Here is a 24,178-nt window from a genome sequence, read left to right as displayed (position 1 = left end):
AATAGAGGTATCGTGAGATAGGCCACGATAATAGAATACGCCCTGGCCTGCGTTTTAAAGAACGTATCAGAAGTCCCGTAGCGGATGACATAGAAGATGGATTCGATTAAAGACGAATTAAAGACGAATCTAAAGAGGTTAATTTAAACTCTGTATGGGGTATCTTAGAGGGCAAGACAGATCTTAGAGAAGTCTGTAGAGAAGAATATATGTGGCCGGTTGAGTTTGTCTGCTTGTTTCATGTGATTATGAAAATTATGACTTCATAAGCGGAAAAAACGAATTGATTGTTTTAAATTGAACTTGGTTGATTTTTAGCAAGATTAAAGTAAAAAGTGTGATTAAAGGGATTGGAGCCTGCAACGATTGGCACACGCTCATATTGTGTTCTTTTTCTGAAACATACTTTTTAAATCTGTGATTAAAGCAAGTGAGTGTTAAACAGGTTAAGAATAAGTCAAGAATGGAGGATGTTACTCCACTTGTGCATCTCTGCAAGCAATTGCTGAAACATGCACCCAAGCTTAGACAGTATAGTGCGGAATGGGTTAAAGGAGCCGCAGACAAAATGTTTATGCCGTGGCCGCACGGCGGGTCACTATCGAAGGCAGTCCTGCAGCACATGACAAAATATTTGCATGCAGCATATACAGGGAAAAAGCTAGACAAGCGACTGGCGAGCTTAGAGCTTTGGAAAATGTACCAGGAGGAACGAGATGAGCCACCTCCTGTAGACTGGATACTTAATGTATGCAAAGAGGGGGGTGAGGAGCCCTCTGCTCCCCTGCCCCATCTGAAATAGAAGATAAAAATAAGAAAGACGATGGGTTATACCCATTGAGGGAGCTTAAGGCAGTGACAGGGTACAGCAACCCGGCATATGTGTCACCTACGCAAAGCAGTGACGAGGGTTCAGAGAAAAGTAGTGAGAGAGATGTAATCTCTAAGGTCCCGAGGGATAAGGAGAGACGTGATAAAGGGAGAAGTGATTAAGCAATCACATCTCTAGATATAGGAAGACAAATAAAGTGATGGGAGGGAGAAAGAGATAAAGCTGATGAGTTAGCACTTCTACAGAATGAATGGATGGGTGGCCAGATTTTCCTTAAACTCGATGGTAAAGGCATCGAGGATGTAAAACAAAGGGAAGATCAAAATGAGCAAGATAAAAAGGATAAAGAAAGAGAGGACCAATTGAAGGACGAAGAAGCGAAAAGGAAGGATAGACAAAGACGATAGCAGTTATATCAAGAGGAGCAATTAAGGAAACAAGAGAGAGCAGAAGAGCAAAGAAAACGTGATAACAGACAAAGAGCAATAGGTGAGCAGGAAAGGGTAGAACGAAAAACAATAGAAGAGGAGGAACAGATGTAAAGGGACAAAAGAATACAGAGACGAAAGGATGAGGAGATACACAGGGCAAACGAGAGAAGGGATATGAAGAAAACAGAGGAAGACAGGATAAGAGAGGAAGAAAGGAAACTGAGAGAATTAGACGAGGATATAGAATGTAAAAGACGACAGAGAGCACACTTGGAGAAGGAGATAAGGGATCCCGAACCAGAAGTAGCATGTGAGGACATAGAGGAATTCCTCCCACAATACGAGTCATTACCAGGCACGTCTAGAATAAAACTAGAGGACGAGTTTGACTCTAGGAGCATTGGGGAAGCGATTGATAAAGTATACCATGAAATGAAAGTGCAGAACGAATCAAAGGGGAAGGGAAAAAATGATCGACTCGAGAGTACGCAGTTATACGACACAGAGGGAGCCTCCTTTAATACAAGGCAGAAGGAGTTGTCTTTAGATGGACTGACTCTGAACAGAGACGAAGAGGAGAGAAGTTGCATGACTTGGGCAGACAAAATGTCAGACGAAGATAGAGACACCTTCCATGGGGAAGAGAGAGGGGATGTATGTGGTCCTGAGGGATGTTTTTCAATGGATAAGGAAGTAAGATGGTCAGATTTAAACACACCTATACCTAGGGCATCAGAACCATTGACACAGTCAGACCGACCTAAAGGGCAACGCCATGGTGAGAGGAGGGAGTCGCCACGATATGTGAGCAGATTAAGATCGCTGTCAGGAAAAAGCCGGTGCAGGAATCGTGTCCCTGTGGTGCACAGAACATTATGAGAAATGAGAATGAGTTTGGGGCTTCACAGTTTCCCTTGCTAGAAAAAGGGGAGCCAGACCACAGTATATACCGTGGCCCCAGATATACAAGGATAATTTAAGGTGTAAACTTCTGAGTTTAACTTCTGGCGCTGGGAAATTAATACTTGAGTTAGAGAAAATGACGTGAGGAAACACATTGGCTATAGGCGACATTAAGGGTCTCCTGATCGCCATACTTGGTGAGAGATCTGATGACGTTTGGTCAAGGGCAGGGTATGCTGGTGCTACCACAGTTAACACTGCCCACGATGGAGCACCATTCAATAACTGTAGTGTGGCGGTCTGGAAAGCGGTAGAGTATTGTATCCAGACATGTGCTATATGGGAGCTATAATGATCAAAAAGATGCAAGAAGGGGATGATATGCCGCCGACAACCGCAGCCGCACGCTCCTTTGCATAAGAACCTTTGAATCGAAGGACTCCCTTGTCCACAACGTCGACCGCTTTGTCCCACCGGAAAAAGTCGAGGACGACCAACGCGCTGAGGAGAATCCGCCAGTGGGTTTCCCGCCACCTGAATGCCACAATGACTTCGACGACTCTACGCCCTTGTTGGGCCACAGTTCTTCTGAAACTCATTGCGGTCCTGAACAATCCATTGCCGAGGTGCCCCGCACACCTCATCCTCGCAGGACGTCACTGACGAGCACCATCTGGATTGACGGCATGGTCTTGGCAACCTTGAACTTCTCATCGACGCCGTCAACGCTAAGTTCACCATCTTCGACGCGCCTCGACGATCCGTGGCTCCTGCTTTAAAGATAGTCACTCAAGAAGGATCCTTTGACGCGTCTTCGAAGAACTCTACTCCACCAGGTACATAGGGGGGGTAAAACATTATAGGAGGAAATAAGACTATTGAACAATATATGGACTGGGCTTGTGCTATATATCTTTATTTTACAGGCTGCCCAGGTGGGGAGATCTCCACACAGAACTGTGTCTATTGGTAGGGGCCAGTATTCTGCCCATTGTTTCAACCCTCTTGCGTTCCTTCCTATCTCTATTGCTGGATTGATCTGTGTGACATTTTAACCGTACAGTTGATGCACTTTAATGAGATTTGATAACATTGGTGGTACCACTTTAGAATTGTATATATTTATTATTGTTGATTTCCGAGTACAAACTGCGTTATTGTGATCGTGTACATACCTTTGAATATTAATTATATAAAGACTGTGTTTTCAGTAATACAGTATGTGGACCTTCCTTTGTGGGGGTTCGGGGACTACCCTGTACTTAAGAACCAGCCCGCATCACCTCCTGAGAAACTAGGCCTTGATTGCTCATCCATTGCTACCGAATACAGAATCTTGGCTGGGGTCTTCTGTGCCTTTCCTCTACCATATAGAGAGCAGAAGTACAGGCACCCCCCACCAGTATCTTTACAATTAATACTCAAGGTTTTACAGGAGCTACAAGTAGAGCTCCTTTCACTAAAGAATTACCAGTCGCTATAGGAGAGTGTGACATGTCAGTGCCATTGCTATATTCAAGGCAGACACTTGTCAACATATTGGGTCGAGATCTAATGACCAAGTTGATCATGACAATTTTGTTTACTGTTGAAGGCATAGTGTGTTGAACATCAGGAATGCATTATTTAAACGTGAGCGAATTCATTATGGCATTTGCAGGACAAATGGCCATGCGAGCAACGTCTTCAGAACCAGAGGTTTTTCATTATGGAGTACGCATTCTATTGACATGGCTACAAGGACTAGTAGGCAAAACTATGAGAATACCTGATGAATTTTTGTTTAGACCAAAAATACATAATGCTTGAAGAAGAGGGACAAGTTTTTCCCTTAGAGTTACAAGCAACCATAGTGCGAGGTGAAATGGCTTTGCTTGATGGGAATGATGATGAGGGCAGACGATGGTGTGCAGCAATTGCCATCGGAGAAGGTTACAGATTGACTGACGTCACTGATGAGGATCTATTTGGAGATCATCCATCTGATGACGAAGTAATATTTGACATGAGCATTACTTATTGGGTGAGAGCAATCAAACGAGAAGTTGCTCAGAAAATGAGTATTTTGATGAAGATATGGCAAAAGTGCCAGTTTCATTGTGGACCACAGGCCCCTATGACGTAGGCCTGTTGAAAGGATTGGAGAAGTAAAGATTAAATTGAAACCAGGAGCAATTTTACCTCAAGCACGACAGTATCCTATGTTTCAAGAGGCAGATGAAGGTATTTTTGAGACAATTTCCACCATGCTGGATCAGGGTATCTTAGTGATGTCAGACTCAACCTGTAATCTACCTTAACAAAGGCATATCGTTCCCCTTGTTTAATGCTCCCTCTCTCTCACGGTCAGGGGATAACCATACATTTTTATCATATAAAGGAGACAGAAATTACATTCCTTCACTAAATACTGATCTATACATATTGTATGATGCGGAATAACCCTCTTTGTATATAGTCTTGAAAAAATAGACTTAGTACCTAGTTGTTTTATCACAATATCAGAAACAATTTATTTTAATAGGTTAAATCACAATCCAATTTTCCTTTATAAAATCAACTCTAAAAACAGAATTTTCTTAAAATAGACCCAACAACACAAGGTGGATACATATACAATACAAATTACTAGTTTCACACACATACATTTCTATAACATAACAATACAATACATCAACATATAAAATTTATGTAGTGGTTTTAACACTTCCAATCTCTGAGTATTATTAACTGAGGTTAAACAGTCCTGACATGTTTCAGTTCCTCGTTGCGCTCAATGCATGAACCTTTTTCAGGGGAAGAACCCTTTTGTTTTTATTCTCCACCATGTAATCCAGGGCCACAAAAATACTCTTCGAATCGTACTCCTATAGTTATTAAATACACAAAGACAAAAAACGAAGGGGTATCACTACACATCAACATCATACAAATATGTAAATCAGCTCCACACTACAAACTGAACTCCAGTCACATTGAAATGTATACAGTGTACTGGTAAGATTATAAATTAAATAAACAAGATAGCCACTACATACCTCATAAGTAGGATTTATGTAGTGTGGGTGTGCCAAAATGCACCCGAATAACCTCAGACCTCTTTAAGTCTGTAAATATTTTCTTGGTGGTTCTTTAGTAACCAAGAACCTGATCACTGCTGTAAAGGAACATAAAACAAACAGTGGTGTGAGAAACACAACCACTACTCCCTCACTTCATCCCAATATCATGTAACAACAGACACTCTGTTGTGCTTTGATAACCGTGCTGACAAAAACGCCCGCCTCTGTAGTGCACCATCGTGTACCCATATCATTCAATATGATTACGCCAACCATATATCACCACTATCGTGCTGCTGAAACTACACCCTTCACCATGGCAATGACACTAATTAAAAAAAAAAAATATATATATATACCTCCTCTGTAACGCCAATACTCCTGCGTAGATGCCGATATAAACAAAGTTTTTTTACATTTTCATCATCGCTGGTAGGTTATCCAAGTATACATCCTACAACAGAGGAAACCAGATCAATACACTTGCTAAAAAATACCACGTGTATTTCCATAACGTACTCTGCCTTCTACAATGTGGTTTACTTAATAAAAGCCGCTATTTGAAAAAAACCAAATGGATGCTCGCGTTGGAAAGTAACACGTGATTTCATAACATGCTGTGCCATCTACAATGCGATATACTCAGTATAAGTAGTTATTACCTTAAATGCGAACGGAACTTCACCCGATATAGCTCCGGAAATCCAGAACTCAATTCCAGTCAGTACGGCGGTTCGGCTGCCGGCACCCTGCTCACGTTGAGTGAAAAAGTTAACGTGCACTTTTGCTGCGACATAAACAAAGGACTAACACTCTTTGTTTCATAAAAATAGAAAGCGGATTACACTCCATTGTAACAAGGAACCCGGTATGTATGCAATGTCTCTAAGCTATAAAGACACCGCATAACCACTAATCTAATTATTGCCAAATTGAATAAGGATAGTAACTACGCTACAAGGGGCAAAAAGAACTTAAACATATTGAATTAAGGAAGCGCAAAAAAAGAGAGAGAGACGTGAACTCTACACGCCATATACTAAACCCTCACTGGCTACGACTAAACACGACTGCCATTTCAGATGCAACGCCATAAACAACAATGTAACAACTAGCATACACACACCAACGGCAAGCAGAATTGTAACCACAAATGTAATTGACACTGAATTCCATGTTGGAGAAACTCAATATCCACACCCATAAATACGCCATGCAGGTTAAAAAGAACCTGTGGATATAACACAACTAGGAGACCATTGTTAACCCATGTTCTAAATACGATTTTTTGTACACAATTAGAATCACCCCAACAACCTCTGATTTATAAAAACAAAGCATTCTCAGTACCTGAACCATATCCGACCCATTACATAATATTTTCAAATTACGGACCAATATCATTTTTCAAGACACCATTTCTGTTCATATACATTAGACCATAACATGTCTTCATATTTCTCATTAATGACATGTCGGATACAACTATATCTCCCCAGGAATGTATATCGAGTGTTCCTTTATCTCTGTGTATGTAGCCAATCAATTTCTTCATTAAGACCAATGATATGACTTTGGCACCTATAAATCATTTTTTGTTCGAATAAGATGAGTTTGCCATCTATTTCTGATTTATTTTTGCCACAGATTTTCTTTAAGATCACCCAACTGAAATCCTCATGAGAATGTTTCATCTGTACAAAATGTTTGACCATAGGTGCTAACAGTACTTGATTTTTTATGCAACTGCGATGTTCTATCATGCGGGTGCGACATTTCCTGTTGGTTTTACCTACATACTGTAACCCGCAAGGACACGTGATTAAATAAACAACATTCTCAGTGTTGCAGTTGGCCATTTCATTCAGAACCCACTTAATATTCGGATTCAACATAATCTGTTTGGTTTCTTTCGTCGTGGCACACATAACACATTTTCCACAGGGGAAATGTCCCTTAACAGGCGGGAGACCCCACAATGTGGTTTGTCTGGGTTCTGATGGTTGTTTGATGGATATATCATTCCTGATAAGCATCTCTCTAATGTTTTGGCTTTTCTTAAATGCCACCAATGGAGGAGGAGTCGATTCATCATTATACACTTTTCTCCATGTCTTATTAATAATGCCTTTGATTTTATATGACAATTTTGAAAAAGTATTGACAAATACAATCCGATCCCCTTTGTCGTCTCTTTGTCTTTTCTCTAGTAATGCCTCTCGGTTATTGTTAAAAGCTCTTTTTGAAGACCTCTTTAACAACTTGGCTGGATAACCTTTACTACATAATTTTCTAGACAACAGAGCTGCACTTTCTTTATAGTCCTGCTGCAAACTACTATTTCTCTTTAGCGTCAAAAATTGCCCAAAGGGCAAGTTGGCCTTGATATGATTAGCATGGTGGCTGGAGAAATGGAGAAGAGCATTTTTGTCAGTTCTTTTATTGTAGGGTTTAACTTTGAGATGGCCTTCATAGTGGAATATGGTGATATCTAGGAAGTTGATTCCCTGTGCGTTGATCTCTTTAGTAAATTTTAAGAAAGGGTTCTGTACATTCAACCATTCAACAAAAAGTTCTGCCTCTACAACTGTTCCTTCCCATAGTATAAAAATGTCATCTATGTAGCGAAGCCATTTCAAAAGATGTTTTCTGTACGGGTTGGTAACCGGATAAATGAACATTTTTTCAAAATATTCCACATACAAATTGGCAAGATTCGGTGCCATGGCAGCACCCATGGCTGTGCCCTCAATTTGTTCAAAAAATGCTCCTTGAAACTGGAAAAAATTACGGGTCAAAGCAAACTCAGCACACCACATAATGAAGGCATTACTTACAGGATGATCATCTTCCCTATCTCGTAGAATTTCTTCTATAACCTCCAAAGTGGCCCTTTGAGGAATAACTGTATACAACGATTGTATATCCAGACTGATCAGAAAAGACTGACCTGAGGTAAAAGGCAAATTTTCAATTTTGTTGATAGCATCCGATGTATCTCTCAGATAACTATCCATTTTAAGAACAAATGGTCTTAGATAGAAATCAACAAATTTAGACAAGGGTTCAAGGATAGAGTTTACTCCAGAAACAATAGGTCTACCCGGAGGATTAGTAAGGCTTTTGTGCAGTTTAGGTAGAATATAAAAAACTGGTACACGTCCTTGTTTTCTAATGAGGTAGTCACATTCCTGTTTACTAATCATTTCTGCTTCATATGCCCTCTGTACTTTGGCTTCTATAATCTCCATCATAGAAACTGATGGATCAGAAGGTATGGGATGATAGCTCGTGCCATCACTCAATAAGCGATGGCATTCCCCCACATAATCAACACGGTTCAATAGCACTATGGCTCCGCCTTTATCGGCTTGCCTCACTATTACGTCTTGTGATCTGGCCAATTGCGAAATCAATTTTCGTTGAGCATTACCAAAATTGGAGTGATGCGGTATGCCTTGTTGTTCCAATTTATATACCTCTTTGAGAACCTGTTTCTAAAAGACACGAGATTCAGGGGTATAACTGTGGGTCGGGGCACTGAAAGTAGATTTATTTCTGAGACCCGTGCGGTTAACATTCTCATACACATTGGCCCTCATTACGACCCTGGCGGATTTCGCGGTGCTAAATGCACCGCGAAGCACGGCGGAAAGCCGTCGATAGCGCCATGGGGGTTGGCGGATTTACCACCCCATGCCGACCTTGGCGGAGCGGTAAATCCCCAATCCCCATTTTACCCTTCCCCATTCCCATTCTTGCCCCATAGGGTATAATGGGAGTGGGGAAGGAGTTAATTACGCCGCCGTAAAGTACGGCGGCGTAATTAACAACGAGGTCCCTTAGCGCCATGGTTTTCTCCGCCCGGAAAAACCAGGCGGAGAAAACCTCCATGGCGCTAAGGGAACTCGTAGTACGGCGGACGGGTCCGCCGCGATTAGCGCTGGCGGAAACCCACTCCGCCAGGGTCCTAATGAGGGCCATTGTCATTAAGAAAAAACTCATTCAAATGGACCTTCCGCAAAAAACTGTGGAATTCAGATCTGAACTCGAAAGGATCATGATATTTAGTGGTGACGAAATTCAAACCCTTGTTGAGAACTATTTCCTCCTTAGTGCTCAAATTATAGTTAGATACATTGATCGCCATTGATTCCTCGCTCGACTGCGGGTTTGAATCTGGTTGCCCCAATCTCCTCGGTTGGGCCCCTGTCCTAAAAAAGGACGTCCTTGTCTTTGTTTATTCTGATAACGTTGTCCTCGACCTCTGCCACTGCCCCCTCCCTGTTGATTACTGGGGTCCGCAGAACCCGTACTCCCATCTTCACTCGAGCTATAGGAGGTGTTACGAAAATGTACCCTTTTCTTAAACGGGGCTTGAATGTTAGTACCCTGATGATTGTTGCCAAACTTATAGCCATCAACGATATAGGGAAATGCTTTTTCGTGTGAAAATGTGGAGAGATCTTTTTTCATCCTCTTGATGCGATCAAGATTGGTGTCATTTTTAAATTCTGTTAGTTCTTTGAGATGTAAATCTAACTTTATTTTGAAAGCATCAAGATCAAGATCTTTTTTTATTTCCTCTTGTAGTTTAGAAATATCAATTTCAATTTTTTTAGATACTTCTGTGGCCATATCTATTATAAGGACTAGCCAATCACGACCGCACTTATTAGAAATATAGCTCCATTTTATCTTGAACTCTGGATTATCCAGAAATAACCTCGGCTCATTTCTAACTATGAGGCCTTGAGGTAGTGCTTGGTTCTTAAGATATTGTAACATGATGACCCCATGTAATTCTGTACGAATTAAACGTTTTCTGAGTTGGGCCAACTCGTCCCATTGGTCATTATTCTTGTTAAAAATACCATCATCCGCATCTGCCAATGCAGACAGGGACTCTAATAATTTTTGTATGTGTTCTTCACTGTATGCGAGACATTTATCTGAGGCAGTCGCCATAATGGTCACTAGTCAATATAACCACTAGGAAAAACAAACACAGACCTACAACATTTAGGACAAAAACTATTCCTTTAACAGACTGAACCTTGAGGTCCTATTTTCCAATAAAGCCTTCGAGACCACAATGAGCCTCCTAGAAATCTACCTTAACAAAGGCATATCGTTCCCCTTGTTTAATGCTCCCTCTCTCTCACGGTCAGGGGATAACCATACATTTTTATCATATAAAGGAGACAGAAATTACATTCCTTCACTAAATACTGATCTATACATATTGTATGATGCGGAAGAACCCTCTTTGTACCAATAGTCTTGAAAAAATAGACTTAGTACCTGGTTGTTTTATCACAATATCAGAAACAATTTATTTTAATAAGTTAAATCACAATCCAATTTCCCTTTATAAAATCAACTCTAAAAACAGAATTTTCTTAAAATAGACACAACAACACAAGGTGGATACATATACAATACAAATTACTAGTTTCACACACATACATTTCTATAACATAACAATACAATACATCAACATATAAAATGTATGTAGTGGTTTTAACACTTCCAATCTCTGAGTATTATTAACTCAGGTTAAACAGTCCCGACATGTTTCAGTTCCTCGTTGTGCTCAATGCATGAACCTTCTTCAGGGGAAGAACCCTTTTGTTTTTATTCTCAACCAAGTAATCCAGGGCCACAAAAATACTCTTCAAATCGTACTCCTATAGTTATTAAATACACAAAGACAAAAAACGAAGGGGTATCACTACACATCAACATCATACAAATATGTAAGTCAGCTCCACACTACTAACTGAACTCCAGTCACATTGAAATTTATACAGTGTACTGGTAAGATTATAAATTAAATAAACAAGATAGCCACTACATACCTCATAAGTAGGATTTATGTAGTGTGGGTGTGCCAAAATGCACCCGAATAACCTCAGACCTCTTTAAGTCTGTAAATATTTTCTTGGTGGTTCTTTAGTAACCAAGAACCTGATCACTGCTGTAAAGGAACATAAAACAAACAGTGGTGTGAGAAACACAACCACTACTCCCTCACTTCATCTCAATATCATGTAACCACAGACACTCTGTTGTGCTTTGATAACCGTGCTGACAAAAATGCCCGCCTCTGTAGTGCACCATTGTGTACCCATATCATTCAATATGATTACGCCAACCATATATCACCACTATCGTGCTGCTGAAACTACACCCTTCACCATGGCAATGACACTAATTAAAAAAAAAAAAAATATATATATACCTCCTCTGTAACGCCAATACTCCTGCGTAGATGCCGATATAAACAAAGTTTTTTTACATTTTCATCATCGCTGGTAGGTTATCCAAGTATACATCCTACAACAGAGGAAACCAGATCAATACACTTGCTAAAAAATACCACGTGTATTTCCATAACGTACTCTGCCTTCTACAATGTGGTTTACTTAATAAAAGCCGCTATTTGAAAAAAACCAAATGGATGCTCGCGTTGGAAAGTAACACGTGATTTCATAACATGCTGTGCCGTCTACAATGCGATGTACTCAGTATAAGTAGTTATTACCTTAAATGCGAACGGAACTTCACCCGATATAGCTCTGGAAATCCAGAACTCAATTCCAGTCAGTACGGCGGTTCGGCTGCCGGCACCCTGCTCACGTTGAGTGAAAAAGTTAACGTGCACTTTTGCTGCGACATAAACAAAGGACTAACACTCTTTGTTTCATAAAAATAGAAAGCGGATTACACTCCATTGTAACAAGGAACCCGGTATGTATGCAATGTCTCTAAGCTATAAAGACACTGCATAACCACTAATCTAATTATTGCCAAATTGAATAAGGATAGTAACTACGCTACAAGGGGCAAAAAAGAACTTAAACATATTGAATTAAGGAAGGGCAAAAAAAGAGAGAGAGACGTGAACTCTACACGCCATATACTAAACGCTCACTGGCTACGACTAAACACGACTGCCATTTCAGATGCAACGCCATAAACAACAATGTAACAACTAGCATACACACACCAACGGAAGCAGAATTGTAACCACGAATGTAATTGACACTGGATTCCATGTTGGAGAAACTCAATATCCACATCCATAAATACGCCAGGCAGGTTAAAAAGAACCTGTGGATATAACACAACTAGGAGACCATTGTTAACCCATGTTCTAAATACGATTTTTTGTACACAATTAGAATCACCCCAACAACCTCTGATTTATAAAAACAAAGCATTCTCAGTACCTGAACCATATCCGACCCATTACATAATATTTTCAAATTACGGACCAATATCATTTTTCAAGACACCATTTCTGTTCATATACATTAGACCATAACATGTCTTCATATTTCTCATTAATGACATGTCGGATACAACTATATCTCCCCAGGAATGTATATCGAGTGTTCCTTTATCTCTGTGTATGTAGCCAATCAATTTCTTCATTAAGACCAATGATATGACTTTGGCACCTATAAATCATTTTTTGTTCGAATAAGATGAGTTTGCCATCTATTTCTGATTTATTTTTGCCACAGATTTTCTTTAAGATCACCCAACTGAAATCCTCATGAGAATGTTTCATCTGTACAAAATGTTTGACCATAGGTGCTAACAGTACTTGATTTTTTATGCAACTGCGATGTTCTATCATGCGGGTGCGACATTTCCTGTTGGTTTTACCTACATACTGTAACCCGCAAGGACACGTGATTAAATAAACAACATTCTCAGTGTTGCAGTTGGTCATTTCATTCAGAACCCACTTAATATTCGGATTCAACATAATCTATTTGGTTTCTTTCGTCGTGGCACACATAACACATTTTCCACAGGGGAAATGTCCCTTAACAGGCGGGAGACCCCACAATGTGGTTTGTCTGGGTTCTGATGGTTGTTTGATGGATATATCATTCCTGATAAGCATCTCTCTAATGTTTTGGCTTTTCTTAAATGCCACCAATGGAGGAGGAGTCGATTCATCATTATACACTTTTCTCCATGCCTTATTAATTATGCCTTTGACTCAACCTGTAATACAGCGATTTATCCTGTGAAAAAGGGGAAAGGGGGGTCGTGGAGACTAATTCAAGATTTGAGACCGATAAACCAGATTGTAGAGGCCGAGTTCCCTCTAGTTCCTAATCGTGCTACAATCTTATGTAATATACCTGTTGAAGCACGATATTTCACTGTGATTAATTTGAAAAATATGTTTTTCTCAATCCCATTGCACAAAGACTCGCAGGATCTGACGTCATTTACGTTCAGACATACTAAGTTAAAAAGCATGAGATTACCTCAAGGGTACTGTAAGTCTCCATCGATTTTCAATTGAGTCCTTCAGATGGACTTAAGCAATATTGATTTAGGAAGTGTTGTGTTGCAATACGTAGATGACATTTTAGTTTTCAGCACTTAAGAGGAAGAGTGGGGACGTGATTCTGTTCAGCTGATGATTATACTTGCCAACAAAGGATATAAGGTTGACAAAGAGAAGTTACAGTATTGTCAACAGGAGGTGTTGTTCATAGTCCAATTGGTTTCACATCAATTGGAAGAAGGTTACTCCTGAGAGAGCTGAGGCTATTTTGAAGACCACAAAGCCGCACATGATAAAACACATGGAAAGATTTCTGGGTCTATGTAATTATGTCAGAGCATGGGTCTTTGACTACAGTTCATATATAAGGACTTTATTACAGGTTTTAGAGAAAGCACAGGCAACGCAAGATAAAATTGTGTGGAATGAGGAAATGGAGGAAGGGTTTGATGAGTTGAAAAAAGCTATTTGCACAGCTCCAGTTTTAGGGATTCCCAATTATGCTGAGGAATTATTTTTGTTTTCGCACACGGATGGCACTGTTATGACAGCAGTCCTTACGCACAGAACCACATTGGGGTACAAGCCCCTTGGATATTACAGTGGGATTTTAGACCCAGTGATGAGAGGTCATTTTCCGTGCAAACAATCTTTGGCAGTCGCCGCATTCGCCATAGAGAAAGCTGCAAGCATGGTGATGGAATGCTCTATGACGGTATTTGTTGAACATGCACTGTTTACCATTTTAGAGAAAACAAAAGGCATGTTAACTTCTCAGAGAGCTTCTGCCTATGAGGTAGTCATATCGGATCCAGCAATCAAAATAGTTTGATGCAGAATAGTGAATCCTGCCATGTTTGTAGCTGAACCACTGGCAGAGGACGAGCATGTGCATGACTGTTTGAACTATGAAGAGATCTATGATGAAATCCCTAATATAAAAGAAAATGCTTTAGCAGGAGGAGAAATTGTTTTTATTGACAGTTCTTCAAGGATTGATCAGAATGATGGACAGAGATACACAGGTGCCGTTGTAGTAAAGCACACGCCAAATGGGGAGTTTCCGAAGATGGTAAGTGCTCGACTACCATCTCATTATTTAGCACAGGCTGCAGAGTCAGTGGCGCTGATTGTCACGCTCGAGAATCATGCAGATCAGGAAGTAACAGTGTACAGCGACAGGGTTAGCATGTTGGAAAAGGAGAGGCTACCTCCGAGCGGATGGCACGCCAGTGCAGCATGCTGCCTTATTGGACAAGCTTATTAAGGCACTGCAACTCCCAGTAGCCATTGCAGTCATTAAATGCGCAGCACAGACTAAAAGGACAGACTTTATCTCACACAGAAACCAAGCAGCAGACGATGAAGCAAAACTTGCTGCATGTTCAGAAAATGTTATGACATTTGATACACCTGATGTAAATGAGAAAATGGTTGTAATGATGAACGTGTCTGGAGGATATAGTAATTTGTCAAAGACACAATTAATAGAGGTCCAGGGGGAAGCACCTCAAGATGAGAAGGATTTGTGAACGCGAAGAAGGTGTTCTTTAAACCCCTCTGAAGCATTGTGGTGACAAGACAGCACTAGTAAACCGGTGATGCCTGTAGCCTTATTAAGGGTGGCGCTGGAACAGTTGCACTACCCAGCGCACACAACTAGAGAGAACCTGGCTGCAACTATTGCAGAGGATTGGTTTGTACCAAATTTGTTAGCGCATGTTGCTTTCTATGTAGTGAACTGCATCGTGTGTCAAATATTCATGGCTGAGTATACACTGCACACAGTTAGGGGAGTTATTCCGAGACCCAATGGCCCCATTCAGCATTTGTATATCGACTATGTCGACATGCTGCAAGTATGTAATGGATATAGATACATGATTGTACTAGTTTGTCCCTTTTCATGATGGATTGAGGCTGGTCCGTGTACACACCCAGACTCTACCTGTGCAGCAAAATTCTTAGTGCAAGAAGTGTTTCCTAGATGGGGAGTATGTGAAGTAATGAGGTCAGACAATGGCCCACATTTTGTATTTATTTATTTGCATTTATTTTTATTTATATAGTGCTTTAATCCAAAGCGCTTTACAAGAGGAACAAGCATAATACAATAAGCAATACATGACACATTAATCTGAACCAGAGAACAGTACAAGGAACAATTTACATTATTGATAGGAAAGGTGCTGAAGGAGAGGGGCTAAGTGAGGGAGGGGGTAGGAGGAGTAGGAAGAGGTAGAGTCAGTAGTGAGAGAGGAAAAAAACGATGCTAGGGGGTGAGTGGAAGAGAGAAGATTTTAGAGAAGTGCGGAATGAGGGGTAGGAGGTAATAGAGCGGACAGGAAGGGGTAGGGGGTTCCAATGGAAAGGAGTGAGAAGTTGGAAGGAGTGGAAGCAGGAAGGGGCACAGGGTGGAGGAGGAGGAGAGAGAAGAAAGAGATCCGCAGAACGGAGTGAACAAGAAGGAGTATAAAAAGTGAGAAGGGAGGATAGGTAGGGAGGGGCAAGGGCATAGAGGTATTTGAAGACTTGGCAGAGGAAATTAAATTTAAGCTGTGGATGAAAAGAGAGCCAGCCTAGTGAGTTGAGAGAAGAGGAGATGGAATCATGAGGTGAGAGAAGGCAGAGGGAGCAGATGGCAGAGTGGTAGATGGATTTGAGGGGGTAGAGGTGAGAGGAGGGGAGTCCAAAGAAAAGAGTGGAGCAGTAGAAGAGTGTGGAGAAGATAAGGGAGGTGACTAAGAGTTTAGTAGCGTGAAATGTTAGGAAGGGGCAAACTTTACGGATGTTATGGAGGTGGAAGCGGCACGATCTGGCAGTGAGAGAAATGTGGCGAGAGAGGGAGAGGTGGGGGTCAATGTGGAGACCTAGGTTGCGGGCGTAGGGAGAGAAGGGGATTTGGGAAGGGAGAAGAGAATAAAAGGAGGAGGGGAGGGAGGAGGAAGAGTGTTGGCAGGGAAGAACAGGATTTCGGTTTTGTCAGCATTAAGAGTAAGGAAGTGAGAGGACATCCAAGATTTAATAGAAGAGAGGCAAAAGGAAAGCTTATGGTGGATGTCAGGAAAGAAGGAGGAGAAAGAGAGGAAGAACTGGGTATCGTCAGCATAGAAATGGTGTGAGACACCAAAGGAGGAGATAATGGGAGCTAAGAAGGAATTGTAGAGAGAGAAGAGAAAGGGGCCAAGGACAGAACCTTGGGGAACACCATGGTTGAGAGGAAAGGTAGGGGAGGTACGGCCACCCCAGGAAACTGAGAAGGAGTGGTTAGAAAGATAGGAGGAGAACCAATTAAGTACAAAGTCTTCAAGGCCAAAATAAGAGAGAGAGCTAAGGAGTAGAGGGTGGTTGACAGTATCAAAGGTAGCAGAGAGTTCAAGGAGGATAAGGATAGAGGAATGCTTAGAGTAGCGGGCAGAAAGGAGAGAGTTGAGGACAGAGATGAGAGCGGTTTCCGTGGAGTGCAGAGGGCGGAAGCAGGATTGGGTGGAGGGGAGGAGAGAATGGTTGGAGATGATGGTGGAAAGTTGAGAATAAACAATGGACTCAAGAAGTTTAGATACGAAGTGTAGAAGAGAGATGGGGCGATAGTTGGAAGCAAGATGGGGATTAGCGGAAGGTTTTTTGAGAATGGGTATGATGGTAGCATGCTTGAAAGGAGTGGGGAAGGAGGATGTGGATAAACAGATGTTCAAAAAGGAGGTAAGATGGGTATGAGGAGGGGGTAGATTTTAGGAATGAGGGAGGTAGGAATTGAGTCAGAGGGAGAAGCAGTGGGATGAGTTTTAGAAAGGAGGAGGGCAACTTCAGATTGAGAGATAGGGGTGAATGAGGACATGGAAAAGAGAGGGGGAGGGGGTAGGTGGAGGTGGAGAATAAGAAGGGGAAGAAAGGATAGTTTGGCAGAGATTAAGGACTTTGTTAGAGAAGAAGGTGGCAAGGTCAGAGGCAGAGAGAGGAGAGGCGATGGAGTGGTCAAGGGTAGGAGGAGAGAGAAGTTGAGGAAAGGTTTGAAAGATACGGCGAGGATGGGAAGATTGAGAGTGGAGAAGGTTGGAGAAGTAAAGGCGCTTAGCAGATGTGAGACAAGAGCCATAGAGGGAGTGAAAGTAGAAGTATGCATCTTGATTGGAGGAGGTAGGGTGCTTAAGCCAGGATCGTTCAAAGTGCCTAAGAAGGCGGCGCATAGAGGAAAGGTGAGATGCGAGCCAGGGTTGAGCAGGTCAGCGAGAAGGGCGGAAGGAGGAAAGAGGGTAGAGAAGATCAAGAGTAGAGGTGAGGGAGGAAGTTAAGGTGGAAGAGACTTCAGTGGCTGAGAGAGAAGAGAAGTGGGAAAGGGGGAGGGAAGAGGAGCAGGAAGTGAGGAAGAGAGAAGGGTTGAAATTACGTAGGTCACGTCGGAAGAAGGGGTGGAGGAAGGAGAGGAGGGGGAAGGTGGGGAGGGGGAGGGAAAGGGGGAGTAAGGAGTGGTCAGAAAGATATGTAGGTAGAGAAGATATTGGAGAAGCGGTAAAGGAGGAGGTAAAGATGAGGTCAATGGTAGAACCAGATTGGTGAGTAGGAGGAGAGGGGAGAGGAGTGAGACGGTAGGAATCAAGGATATAGAGGAGAGGAGGAAGAGGTAGAGGGGAGATGGAGATTGAAGTCGCCAAGTACGATTAGTGGCGTCGGGTTGGGGGCGATGAGACTGACAAGATGGTCAATGTCCTATTAGAAGGAGCCAACAGGGCCAGGGGGGGCGATAAATGATGAGGAATGAAATAGCGTGGGGAGAGTTAAAGATTTTATACATGAATTCAAAGGAAGGAAGAGAAGGGTAGCGGAGTAGGAGAGGGAGAGGAAGTAAAGTGAGGATGCAAAAGAAGGCCTAAGCCGCCTCCACACCCTGAGGGACGAGGGACATGTGCGAAGGAAGAGGAAGACGAGGTGAGGGATGCTGGAACAGAGGTGTTGTGGGGAGGGATCCAAGTTTCAGTGATACAGAGAAATTGGAGGTTAAGGCGTAAGAATAGGTCGAGAACAGCAGTGGTTTTCTTGCAGATCCATTTGGTGTTCCAGAGGGCAACTTCAAAGGTGTTAGGAGTCTGGGAGGTTTGTGGGTAGATAAGGTTGCGATGTCAGAGTGGGGTGTGTGGAGGTTTGGAGGAGTGGGTGTGGGAGGAGGAGGGGGAGTTAAGAGAGGATAGGGCCATGATAATAAGACAGAGAGTTTTGAGGGGGGAGAGGACTGGGGAGAGAGGGGAGGGAGGGGGGGAGGGGCAGGATTGAGAGGAGGAACAGTGCATAACAAGGAGCAATATTAGTGAGAAGGGGGTCTGTGAGTAGGAGGGCACCCTAAGGAGGGAGGAGAATGGTGAAAGGAGTCGGGGCAGACTAGTAGGTAGGGCAGGGTAGGGGCAGCTGTCTGCAGTATTAAGGGAAAGGAAGACCAGAGGGCTGTGGCGCGAAGCAGGAGTCTGGGAGACTCAGAGGCAAGAAGTCGGAGGGCTGTTGCAAGAAGCTGAGCAGATGCAGAAACTCAGTGGCAAGAAGTCAGAGGGCTGTAGCAAGAAGCTGTAGAGGACGCAGAAGGTTGGGAGGATCAGGTTCTGCCTTCAGGAGGTCATAAAATGGAAGCAGTGTTACTGGAAGGCAGCAGTGGGGTTGGTAGGAGCTTTATGGGGCAGCTGCTACTGAAGCAGTAGTCTGGGAAACTCAGAGGCAAGAAGTCCAGAGGGCTGTTGCAAGAAGCTGGAGAGGACGCAGAAGGTTGGGTGGATCAGGTTCCGCCTTCAGGAGATCATAAGATGGAAGCAGTGTTACTGGAAGGCAGCAATGGGATTGGTAGGAGCTGTACGGGGCTGCTGCTACTGAGATGGGCTACTGGGGAGACACTCCGAAGTCGGCCGATGGAGGGAAGGCCCAGACACTGGCAGGATGGAGTGGCAGTTCGAAGACAGTAGGGACCACCTGTTCAGAGGCAGGGGGAAGCAAAGGTGTTGGCAGTCTGAAGCAGTGGGCTAGGGAGATCAGTGCAAATGGACCGAGCCAGTGGAGCAGGATCACAGTTAGTAATTATAAGGAGCAGGCTCTTGAGGTCCAGGAGGGAGTGGACAGGGGGGGCAGGCCGAGCAGTTAGGAGTGCACGGGAAGGAGGCCGGACTACCGGCAGGAGCCAAGGAGGAGACTGCTGTGGGGCCTGCGGTAGGGCCAGTGGGGTGACAGTGCCAATAGTGCATGGTTATAGGCTGTGATGAGAAGGACCAGGCACAAGAAACCCAGGAGAGAGGTGAACCAGAGGGCCAGGTCACGTAATGGGAGTGCACAGGAAGGAGGCTGTGTGCCAACAGAGGCCGGAGAGAGGGGCACTGCAGAGCAAAGAGGCCACACAAGTGAGTTGGTGGTTGTGACCCTGGGTAGATAGGAGACCAGCTAGATAAGTGGTGAGAAGGGCAGTGGCAGCAGGATCCAGCCCAAACAATTGCAGGGAGTCAGCAAGGCCAAGGGAGACAGTCAAGGAGGAGGTCGGAGCTCAGTGCAGGTGTAACAGGGGAATGGCGTAGTAATGGTAGCAGCTGCAGGGAGTCAGCAAGGGCTGGAGCTGTTTGATGTGGAGAGCGTCACAGCTCAGAGCAGTTGGATCAGGTGGCCGGCACGGCAAGGGCAGCAGGATCTGACCCAGATCGTAGCAGAGTGCAGGCACGGATTGCAGCCATCAGACACAGCGGGCACAGCAGTTCGGGGTCGAAGGAATGTGACACAGGATGAGTTATGGTGGTGAGGAGGCCAGGGGAAGCAGGTTCCAGCCCGTGTAGTTATGGGGAACCAGCTAAGGCTGAGGATGTAGAAGGTGGGAAGCGTCGCAGCACAATGCAGAAGGAGCAGGCAATGGCGTAGTGAAGGCAGCAGCTGCAGGGATTAGCAAGGACACGGGCTGCCTGAAGTGGAGGGAGGAACATAGCCCAGAGTAGTTGGAGCAGGTGGTTGGCTCGGCAAGGGCAGCAGTATCTTACCCAGTGCATTGCGGATTGTCGGGAAGGATGGCAGCCACCAGACACAGCAGGTGCTGCAGCCCAGAGTGGATTGGGCAAGACACAGGAGCGGCCCTAGAACAAGCCATCAGAAGCTGATGAGAGGTGAGCTGAAGACACAAGAAGATCTGCAACAGTTGTCTGTAGTCAAAGAGAGGTGAGCTGATGATCCAGAAGGAACCGTACCTGTAGTCAGGAGCTGATGAGAGGTCGGGACCAGCTGTCAGGAGCTGATGAGAGGCGAGCTGAAGATCCAAAAAGAAGAATCATGCAAGCAGGCAGGCAACTGCGTTCCAGGATAGCAAGGCATAAAGGCTGGACTGGCCACAAGAAAAGTGAGCAGCGGAAAAGCAGTAGGGTCCCGTCGCATAGAAGTAGGGACCCGGTAGTGGCTGCAGCTGCAGACGCAGGGGGCACAACAGCCCCTGTCAGATAGGGCAGGGCACGGTAGCAGCGAGGGCAGCAGGCAGCTTCGTGTAGCCAGTGGCCGCGGCTGCAAGACGCTGAGGGCACGAAAGCCTGTCACTGAAGTGTTAGGTCCCAGTAGCAGCGAGGGCAGCAGGTGTCAAATCACTGCTTCGTTCAGGCAGTGCCCACAGTTGGAAGATGCTGAGAGCGCGGCAGCCCGTTGCTGAAGGATTGGGTCCCAGTAGCAGCGAGGGCAGCTGGTGTCAAATCACTGCGTCGTTCAGGCAGTGGCCGCTGCTGGGAGACGCTGAGAGCGTGGCAACCCGTGGCTGAAGGATCAGGTCACAGAAGCTGCATGGGCAGCAGGATTAAAGAGGTTCACAGGGATCCAGCAGCGGTTGCGTCTGCGAGTTGCAGAGAGTGCGACTGCCCGTGGCTGAAGGATTGGGTCCCAGTAGCTGCGAGGGCAGCAGGTGTATAATCACTGCTTCGTTCAGGCAGTGGCCGCAGCTGGGAGACACTGAGAGAGCGGCAGCCCGTTGTTGAAGGATTGGGTCACAGAAGCTGCAGGGGCAGCAGGATTAAAGGCAGAGGTTCATAGGGAGTCAGCAAGGGTGACAATTGCCAGATGCAGTGGGCACTGTAGTCTGGTATAGATGGAGCGAGCCTTAGGAACAGCATCTCGGCAGGATGACGGTGGGAGCAGCCACCGGGACTCAGCACAAGGTCACCATGTTTTTACCCACGAGCGGGAGGGGAGCTTGAAGGAGGCGAAACAAGCAAAGAAGAGAAGAGACTCAGAGGCTGAGGCAGACCGGTGAAGCACAAGGTATTTGGAAGATGAAAAATGCAGAGTTGAGGTTGAAATTGTGGTTTATTCCGCTCTCAAAAGGTTATATTCAGCCTGAAGGAGGGAGACGTTGAATCAGGCATCTGATGCTTGGCGCCCCCTGGTGGTACATGTACATGGTACATGGTGGTACATTTGTGAATCAAACATTTGAACAGATCAGCTTGTTGCTTGGTATGAAGTACAAGTTTTCTTCGGCCTATCATCATCAAGGAAATTTGATCTGTGAACGGCTCAACGGCTTGATTAAAGAAAGTATAGCCAATTTGAAGCTTACCTTGAAGAAAGGGTGGTTGCATTGTCTACCACTGCTATTATATTCATTGAGGAACCAACCAGGTTCGGACCACCATCTCACCCTCCATGAGATAGTGACAGGGAGACGGATGAGGACACCCCTCACACCTCCATCCAGAGTTAGAAGTGATGCTCAGCCTACATCTAACTGTTAGGAATGGAACAATGTGATTATCTTTGACTCCATCGTTGACTCTACACTTTCCTTCTCTCCCACATCTCTGACGTCTCTAAAAAGTAAAGCTTCCTACTGAACCTCCTCAGAGGTACTCTGCCTTTCCTCACCTTCCCCCAGAACCTCACTGTCTCCCAAGCTCTGGTTCTCTCTAGGTTGGACTATTGTAACAGCCTCTTTCTAAATCCACCTGCCTCTACTCTCCGCCATCTGCAACTAGTCCAGAACAGGTCTGCAAGACTTGTCCTTGGCCTCAAGCTCTGGGATCATATCTCTCCAGCTCTGAAATCTCTCCATTGGCTCCCAGTGGATGCAAGGATTAAATTCAAAACCCTTCGCATTGTCCACAAGGCTTTCTGGGACCTGGGTCAAAAATACAGTCGGCTATCCCTCTGCAAATATCTCCCCTCTTGAGCTCTTTGCTCCTCTACCTCTAGCTCCATCAGGGTCAGTCGTTTTTCAAAGAAACAATCTGGTGGTAGATCTCTGTCTTCGGCCAGGGCCTCCCTCTGGAACAGCCTCCCTGCCACCTTACAACTTGAGGAGAACCATATATGGTTCCAGAAGCACCTCAAGACCTTCCTCTTTGCTTCTGCCTTTGCTCCCCCTCTCCCCTGCTGATCTGCTCTCTCTTGGCACTATGCACCTGGCCACCCTCTGTCCCCTGGGCCCAGGTACCTGCTCACCCTTTCACCCTCCTGCACTGCCTCCTGGCCACCCCTTGCATTGGGGACTGCATCTGTACCCATACAGTCCCCCGCCCCCACACCACATTTTCTTACTTTTCTGCACTTATTTAGACCTACCCAGTCTGCTGACATAAACACAGCACTTGCCACTTGCTGGCTGAACTACCACTGTTTGTTGCCTCCATTATCTATTTATTTTATTTATTATTATTTATCTTCTCTCCGCTACTCCACACTTTCCACTCCCCCCATCCACTTTTCCCCTTTCCCTTTCCCATTGTCATGGCCACTTGCCCAGGATCACAGGAGCTGCACCATCAGGTTGTGGGAGCAAGGGGTAGCATGTTTCATGCACGTCCCTTTGGGACGTTTATACACAGAGGGCCCAGCTGGACTCAGTCCTGGCGTCTTTGGCGCTAGGCTCATGGAGAAACATAAGCAAGACACTTTATTATGGGCAGGAGTGCTTTTCAGGAACTTTGTGCAGTCAGTCCGGGTGTGGCTTTCCATCTTGAGCTGCATGTGCAACTTTCCATCTATAAGCCGCACGTGCAACTTCAAGGAGTGGCAGAGTGGCAAGCAGAACAGAACTAGCAGGCGTGGCTTTAAGAGCTCATCTATAAAAGACAACCAACCTCCAATGCGCACGCTTCGCGTTAATCTGAATTCGCATGCAGCGTAACGCTCACCGCCGTCTGCGAAAAAGCAGCACTTACATCTGGGAATCCAGTCTCCTGCCCATACGCTTACCTCCTGGAGTCAGCCTTCAACTGCATTCTTCACAGCTGAGTTTGGCATCCATTCTTCATCCTCTGGAACGCAGGACTTCAGCTCTGGGCACCGCAGCACGACATCTTCTTCATCCTCCGGCACACAGGACTTCAGCTCTGGGCACCGCAGCACGACATCTTCTTCATCCTCCGGCACGCAGGACTTCAGCTCTGGACACCGCAGCACGACATCTTCTTCATCCACGAAGGCGGACCCAGTAAAAGGACAAAAGGCAAGAATAGACATTACGAACTTTCAGTTTGAGGTCGCGCTTGCAAAATTTTTTGCGCTTATCCTTAAAAACTCACTTACCTGCTGCCGGACCGCCGCGGGATCCTCCGCTCCTCATCTGGAGCCACGTTGTGCTCTGTAGCTCTGCTGGGCCGAAACCACAACTATTTGGGAGAAAGATAGAAATTATTACAGAGCTGTC

The sequence above is a fragment of the Ambystoma mexicanum genome, chromosome 3p (assembly GCF_040938575.1).
Source record: "Ambystoma mexicanum isolate Mex_15411 chromosome 3p, UKY_AmexF1_1, whole genome shotgun sequence".
Classification (NCBI taxonomy): Eukaryota; Metazoa; Chordata; class Amphibia; order Caudata; family Ambystomatidae; genus Ambystoma; species Ambystoma mexicanum.
Note: the sequence above shows the minus strand (reverse complement) of the source record.